The following is an 8,202-nucleotide window of genomic DNA, read 5'->3' on the forward strand; positions in this document are numbered from 1 at the left end:
AAAAAAAAAAAAAAAAAAAGTAAGCTCAAAATGGATTAAAGACCTAAATGTAAGTCCAGACACTGTAAAACTCTTAGAGGAAAACACAGGCAGAGCACTCTATGACATAAATCACAGCAAGATCCTTTTTGACCCATCTCCTAGAGAAATGGAAATAAAAACAAAAATAAACAAATGGGACCTAATGAAACTTCAAAGCTTTCGCACAGCAAAGGAAACCATATTCAACACCAAGAGACAACTCTCAGAATGGGGGATAATATCTGCAAATGAAGCAACTGACAAAGGATTAATCTCCAAAATTTATAAGCCACTCATGAAGCTCAATAACAAAGAAACAAACAACCCAATCCAAAAATGGGCAGAAGACCTAAATAGACATTTCTCCAAAGAAGATATACAGATTGCCAACAAACACATGTAGAAATGCTCAACATCATTCATCATTAGAGAAATGCAAATCAAAACTACAATGAGATATCATCTCACACCGGTCAGACTGGCCATCATCAAAAAATCTAGAAATAATAAATGCTGCAGAGGGTGTGGAGAAAAGGGAACCCTCTTGCACTGCTGGTGGGAATGTGAATTGGTATAGCCACTATGGAGAACAGTATGGAGGTTCCTTAAAAAGCTGCAAATAGAACTAGCATATGACCCAGCAATTCCACTATTGGGCATATACCCTGAGAAAACCATAACTCAATAAGTGTCATGTACCAAAATGTTCATTGCAGCTCTATTTACAATAGACAGGAGATGGAAGAAACCTAAGTGTCCATCATCAGATGAATGGATAAACAAGATGTGGCACATATATACAATGGGATATTACTCAGCCATAAAAAGAAATGAAATTGAGTTATTTGTAGTGAGGTGGATGGACCTAGAGTCTATCATACAGAGTGAAGTAAGTCAGAAAAAGAAAACAAATACCGTATGCTAACACATGTATATGGAATCTAAGGAAAAAAAATGTCATGAAGAACCTAGTGTTAAGACAGGAATAAAGACACAGACCTACTAGAGAATGGACTTGGGGATATAGGGAGGGGAAAGGGTAAGCTGTGACAAAGTGAGAGAGTGGCATGGACATATATACAGTACCAAACGTAAAATAGATAGCTAGTGGGTAGCAGCCTAATCGTACCAGGAGATCAGCTCGGTGCTTTGTGACCACCTAGAGGGGTGGGATAGGGAGGGTGGGAGGGAGGGAGATGCAAGAGGGAAGAGATATGGGAACATATGTATATGTATAAGTGATTCACTTTGTTATAAGCAGAAACTAACACACCATTGTAAAGCATTTATACTCCAATAAAGATATAAAAAATATAATAAAATAATAAATTCAAAAGAAAAAGATATAATGAACAGTATTTCATTTTGAACAGATCTATCTTCAAATCCTATTTTTTTTCTATTCACTATTTTTTTTTTTTTTTTTTTTTGCGGTACACGGGCCTCTCACTGTTGTGGCCTCTCCCATTGCAGAGCACAGGCTCTGGACACACAGGCTCAGCGGCCATGGCTCACAGACCCAGCCACTCCGTGGCATGTGGGATCTTCCCGGGCCGGGGCACGAACCCATGTCCCCTGCATCAGCAGGTGGACTCTCAACCACTGCGCCACCAGGGAAGCCCTCTATTCACTATTTTTGAATCCTTAAATATTTTACTTAAACTTCACCTGTAAAATGGGGGAAAAGGTGGTGTCAGAAGAATTGAAGATGACAACAAATGCATGGAAAACACCTGTTATCGTGTATATGCTGAATAAACAGTAGCTGTTACTACTATTGATCTGAGTCCCAGATTCTAGTGCACACTCTGCAAATCTATCACTACGTCTACTACAACTTATTTTAAAAGAGATCAATAAAATATCTAATATCCGTCCTCAGTGTGGCTCTTCCTGTTTGTGTCTTATCTTCTTACTCTTTGTCATACAAAACTCATTTTCTTTGCTCATCCTTAGCAGACAATAGAAATAAAGCAATCCCAGTCCCCATGGCCTGAGATAATTTGGTTCACAAGAGAGACCGAGAGAAGTCATGCTGTGTCATATATGAGACTACCCATCCTTATTGTACCATAACAGAAAATGTCAGCAGTAAAATTGAAAATTATTTGTAAAAAATAAGGCAGAGTTTATCTCCGTAAGAAACATGTCTTTTGTGGATTTGTCACACTCCTGGCATCTAATTCTGTTGATGAGCACCAAATCCACTGAATCATAGAGTCTACAAATAGAGCATCAATTTTTCATTATCTTGACTGGGTATAAAGCTTGTCTTTCACTGCACTCTTGAGACAGTTTTCTCAAATGAGATACCAATTTGAGGTTTCTTTGCTCCATTGGATAGAGACTCTCAGAGGTGTCTCAAGCTCTACCAGTTGCCTAAGATAATGATTCCCAAACTTAAGAAACTTCTTCTGAAACTATCCTTTTCTTTGTCATTCATGATATTGTTCTTTTCTGGTTCTCTTCATACATTTAAAATTATTTTCCTTCTCAAACTTTGCAAAATTTGCTTATTTATTTCTCTGTCCTTTCTCATGGTAGACTCCCATATTCATTTGCCTCTGCTATTCTCTCTCATTCTCAATATCTATCTCTATCCCAATCTTTTTTTTTCTCTCTCTCTCTCCCTCCCTTCCCACCCACCTGTATCTCTAGCTCTATGTCCATCACTATCTATCTCCCCTGTACCCTCTCTCTCTCTCTCCTTCTCCTTCTCCCTTTATTCTCTCATTTGGCTGTCTAATCTACTCACAATGTTTTCATTATTCCTTTTGTACAGATAAAACCAGGATCTACAACTTTAAATTTTCCTTTTTGGTTATAGATTATCTTTTCCAGTCAAGTTCTCATTATCTTCACCTGGATTAGATTCTCAATAATTTACAATTTCTTAGACCTCAGAACTCTTTAGTCACTCCTTTATTGTACTACATATAATAATATTTGCCTTGTCTTAAAATTATTTGCATAAATGTATTGTTTCTCCTCAATATTCTGCCTTTAAGGTAGGAGAATTCTTTATTTACATCCTCTATAACAACTGGTGACCATAGCTAATCAAAATACTTGATGGATGGATAAAAATGTATATATATATATATATATATATATATATATATATATATATATACATATACATATATATATATATAAAAATGGAATATATATATATATAATGGAATATTATTCACTTATAGAAAATGAAGCCTTGACTTTTGCAACAGCATGGATGGACTTTGAGGGCACTATGCTAAGTGGAATAAGTCAAAAAGAGAAAGACAATACCATATGATTTCACATATATGTGGAGTCTAAAAAAAACCTCATGTATACAGAAAAGAGATTGGTGGTTGCTAGAGGTGGGGGTGGGGGGTGGGCAAAATTGATGAAGTTGGTCAAAAGGTACAAACTTTTAGTTAATAAATAAATAAGTCCTGAGGATATAATGTGCAGCTTGGTGACTATAGTTAATATCACTGTTCGTATATTTTAAAGTTGTTAAGGGAATACGTCTTAAAAGTACTTACTATAAGAAAAAAAAGTGTAATTATGTGTGGTGATGAATGTTAACTAGACTTACTGTGTTGCTCATTTTGCAATACATATCTATCATTAAGTTGTGCACCTGAAACTAATATAATGCTGTAGGTCAATTATATCTCAATTTAAAAAAAAAGAATTATCACTTTAGATAAACTCAAATGGCTACATTCAAATGTTTATATGAAAGCTAAGAAGGTGCCCTAGTGCCCCAAAAGACCCTTCTTTGGGTTGTTCCTGACCTCCATACATCCCAGGTTTTAAGACTGAGAGATTCTTGGTCCTCTAATTTGCAACAGAGCCCAATTTCTAAGGCCAAGAGAGTTAGAATTCATAAGAGATGGAATTTCCCAGTTCAAGTGCTGGATGTGACCCACCCCAATTTTTTTTTTTTTTTTTTTTGCGGTACGCGGGCCTCTCACTCTTGTGGCCTCTCCCGTTGCAGAGCACAGGCTCTGGACGCGCAGGCTCAGCAGCCATGGCTCACGGGCCCAGCTGCTCCGCGGCATGTGGGATACTCCCAGACCGGGGCACGAACCCGTGTTCCCTGCATCAGCAAGCAGACTCTCAACCACTGTGCCACCAGGGAAGCCCCCTCACCAATTTTATAGATTGCACTTCTTATTAAACTTCTAGCTCCTCAAAGTCATTTACAGGATATGGAAGTAATGCCTGTTTCCTACCTGTTGGTGCTGCATCAAGATTAAATGGGAAAATGTAAAGGAAAATCCTTTATAAACTGTAAACCATTATACAAATACAGTAATTATTTGCCTCAAATTATATAATGCCTAAATGTATGGGTGCTAAATATGTTTATTGAACTGATTAATTAATTAGTTAATAACCAAATAAAGAATTAATTTGCTTTGCCTCCAACCCCTCTACCCCCCATCTAGTAAAGCAGTTTCTGTGAAACAGAAAAATAGACCCAGAGCAGGTTGAGTTGTCCCTTATGGGTTTTCATTTTTTTAATACCTAGAATTTTAAAATGTTTATTACTTAGAATGTTATTCTGTACAATTAATTATACGTTCACAGTGAGAAGGGATCTGGTACTGAATAAAAGATTATTAAGAGCTGTGGCAAGCCTGTTAGTTGCCTAGCCAGTATCTATATCACTTCTTATTAAATAACATCTGGGCTGTGTCAATATGGCCAGCTAAAGGATGACTCTAAATCCCACTTGCACATAGAGAAGGTCAGTGACATATTAGTAGAAGTAGAAAGTTCTTTAAAGGCATTGGCTCAACTGACAAATACCATTTTTGTCCTTCCCTCTTTTTCCTTCTTCCTTCTTAAAGCACAGATGTAAGTCTAGAGCTCCAGTTGCCCATGAAGAAAACTTCAGGTTGAAATTTCAGATGCTAAAAAAAAAAAAAAAAAAAAAAAATCAGAGCAGAAAGACAGAAGGAACTCAGGTCTCTGATACCACCATGTCCACCATGAACAGACAACCTCTGATCTTGATGCTTTTTAAAAGAAAAATAGCTATTATTTGGCTTAAGCCACTGTTATTTCAGATCTCTATTACTAGCAACAAAACACAATTCTTAACTCTTATAGAAGCTCATTTTTTTCAAAGCTTTTCTTAACATTTAAACAAAGAGGAAAGAAATGTCATATTAATCATTTTAATAATATAATTAATCAATTTCAATAAAATATGAATCTAGGACACATCAGTAAAAGTAAAGAAATATAAATAAAAACTATCACCACTATAATATTTACTAAATATAACACTTCCCAAACTAGAATTTAAACTTTGTTTAAAATATTACAGTGCCTTTAAAATTCTGTTTCTTTCACTGGATTATATAGTCTTAAATACTTATTCTAAGTAAATGTTTTATGTTACAATCAATACATTTGTTACCTGTTAACTATTCAAGATTATCTCTGCATTAATAGTGCTTTTTTAACCGAAGTGTTAAGCTTATATCCAGAAATCTTTAGGAAAATAAATGCTTGTCAATCTTCATTGAAATTTACTAAAATATTTGATAGCAATGGTCATCAACACTTTGTGGGATAAACTACCTGACTACTACTACTTTTACTCTAAAGAGGAGAGCTGGCAAAGGACACAGGACTTCTATCTTTCTAAATTTTTAAGGAAATTGTTCTTTGGTCACAGGATTCATATACTCAAAAAAAAAAACCCCACTAAATTGAATTTATGTTTGTGGAAATTTATGTTTACTTACACAAGATTGGGCATAATGTTTACCTGATAAAACTTTTTCTTCACATTGTCTCAAAGTAGATTAGTATTGTGATGTTATGAACTGTATTGCACCTCTGCTCTAAATTCATACTATGAAGCCCTAACTCCCATACAATTGTATTTGGAGGTAGGGACTTTAAAAAGGTAATTAAGTTTAAATGAAATCAGAAGGGTGGGGCCCTAATCAACCTAAGGATTGGTGTTCTTATAAGAGCAACAGATGCTAGACATCTGTTTCCCTCCACTTAAGCACAGAGGAGACGTGATGTGAGGATACAGCAGGAAGGCAGCAATCTAAAATCAAGAAATAAAACGCTCACCAGAAATATAACTTGCTGGTACCTCAACCATGGACTTCTAGCCTCCAGAACTATGATAAAATAAGTGTCTGTTGTTAAAGCCACCAAAGTGGTGGTATTAGGTTTTGACAGTCAGCAGACTAATATATGCAAAATAGCATACAGTGTACAGGGGAATATGTTCAACTTAAGAGTAAGTGTTACTCTTTAAAGTCAACATTTATGTATTAGCTGCTTATTAATTATTATTTTCTGATTCTAAACAGTTTGTTTCTTGTAGAAAATGTGGAAAAAATAAGAGAGGAATTAAAACAAAAACAGAGCCAGGCTAGCTTCCCTGACAACAGATTTCCTAAATTCCTTAAGGCACAGGAAAAATATAACAGGCTGTTTTGAAAGCTTACCAACCCAATCTCAGGATCAGAGAGAAAACTGCATCAAATATTTATCCTGTTGAACTGATTTAAAATGTGCAACTGGTGTTCCTTCCACTTCTGTGGCATCAACTGCAAAGAGGGGGAACATTCCCCTGTTCAGGTAGGAACATCTATCCCCCTCTCCTCCTGTTTCTAGGAGGGACCTCCTTTAGAATGTTAAACCACAAGTGCCCCTTATTCATTCTTCCCTTTAGAAAACACAAGCTCTCTTCTATCAGTCTTAGATCTTAGAGATGACACTGACAGGGTAGTCTTGAGTTTGTTTTGCTCTGCTTGGGACTGTACAGGTCTGTTAAATTCAGGGTAAAATAATAACAAGCCCACATGGCTGCAGAACTAAGTCTAAGTTCTCCACCCATTTTATTATTAGAAAACTGAGTTTTCATCTCAGTTTGCCAGGATTCTATGTCAACCTTCAGTGGATTTAGAAATCAGGCAGAAAATAAAAATGTTGCTAGATAACACCCCACACACTTAAAATAGCTAGCAAGACCTTTTGTCAACTTTCCCTGGTTTTCAACGGCATGGTTTGTTTTGTAACAGTCATAAAACTGGGTTATTACCAAATTTCTGTGGTTCTCACATGTTTTCCAATTGGTGTCTCCCAATTCAGAAAACGCAAAAGAAGAAAACTTATCTAGAAATTGGGATAGGGATTTGTATGTGGCTGGCAGTAGTATATTCCATCTTACGAAGAGTAGTAGGGAAGGAAAAGATTACATTTTATCCAAGATCTCCTGGGTGAAAATCCTTTAGAAGCTGTTTATGGAAATGAGTAAGAATAACCTTCTCTTAATCTGCTAAGGGAGTGTGACTCACACCCAATTAGAAACAGGTTGGAACCCAGGGCAGGATACACAGGATGTTGTTCAGCAAGTGCTGAGTCTGGGTAGATACCCTTCTTTCAAAAATGATTAAAATAAAATCTTCAGATAATTGGGCAGTTGTAATAAAACATAAAATGTACAGTAATTGGAGTAATGAATCAAGAATCATGAAAAAAGTTACTACAAAACAAGGTAAAGGAAATAGTTTCATCAAAACTTGTGGATATTTAACCTCTGAAAATTACTTATGAAGGGAAATAGTTTTATTAACTTTAAAAGAGTGAAGCAGATTTCTATAAAAAGACATTCTCTAAAAGAGCACCAAATCATAAGAGATGAAAAGGCTAAGTGTAATGGAATTGAAAGAATGATTGTTAGGATATGAAAGTGTTTTATTTGTATGTAGAGTAAAACAAGGACAGAGAAGAGTCTAAGTATGGAAAATAGGTAATGAAAATCCAACTTAAAATTGGTAGGTATTCATTTCTTTCAATACTGATAGAAAGAATTGTATTATTCTCAGACTTTTCTGTATCACTAAGTGTTAGAAGACAAAGGAACAACGGTTTTATTTTGGAGAAAATAAAGGTTACCAAAGAATATTATATCAACCAAGATGTCATTCATATTTGAAAACAATAGAAGCATTTTCAAATAACATGAAAATATTATGTTGCAAAGACTAAAAAATATATGGTAAAAATGACCTTAAAAATCACTTGAAGATATGCTTCAGTTGGCAGAGCAATAAATCAAAATTTAAAAAGCATAATGGTATGCAAACCACCTAAGTGTCTGTTGATGGATGAATGGATAAAGAAAATGTGAGATATATATATATATAT

This window comes from Aethalodelphis obliquidens, unplaced genomic scaffold, assembly GCF_003676395.1.
Source record: "Aethalodelphis obliquidens isolate GAN/ISIS:26980383/991018 unplaced genomic scaffold, ASM367639v1 scaffold6, whole genome shotgun sequence".
Classification (NCBI taxonomy): Eukaryota; Metazoa; Chordata; class Mammalia; order Artiodactyla; family Delphinidae; genus Aethalodelphis; species Aethalodelphis obliquidens.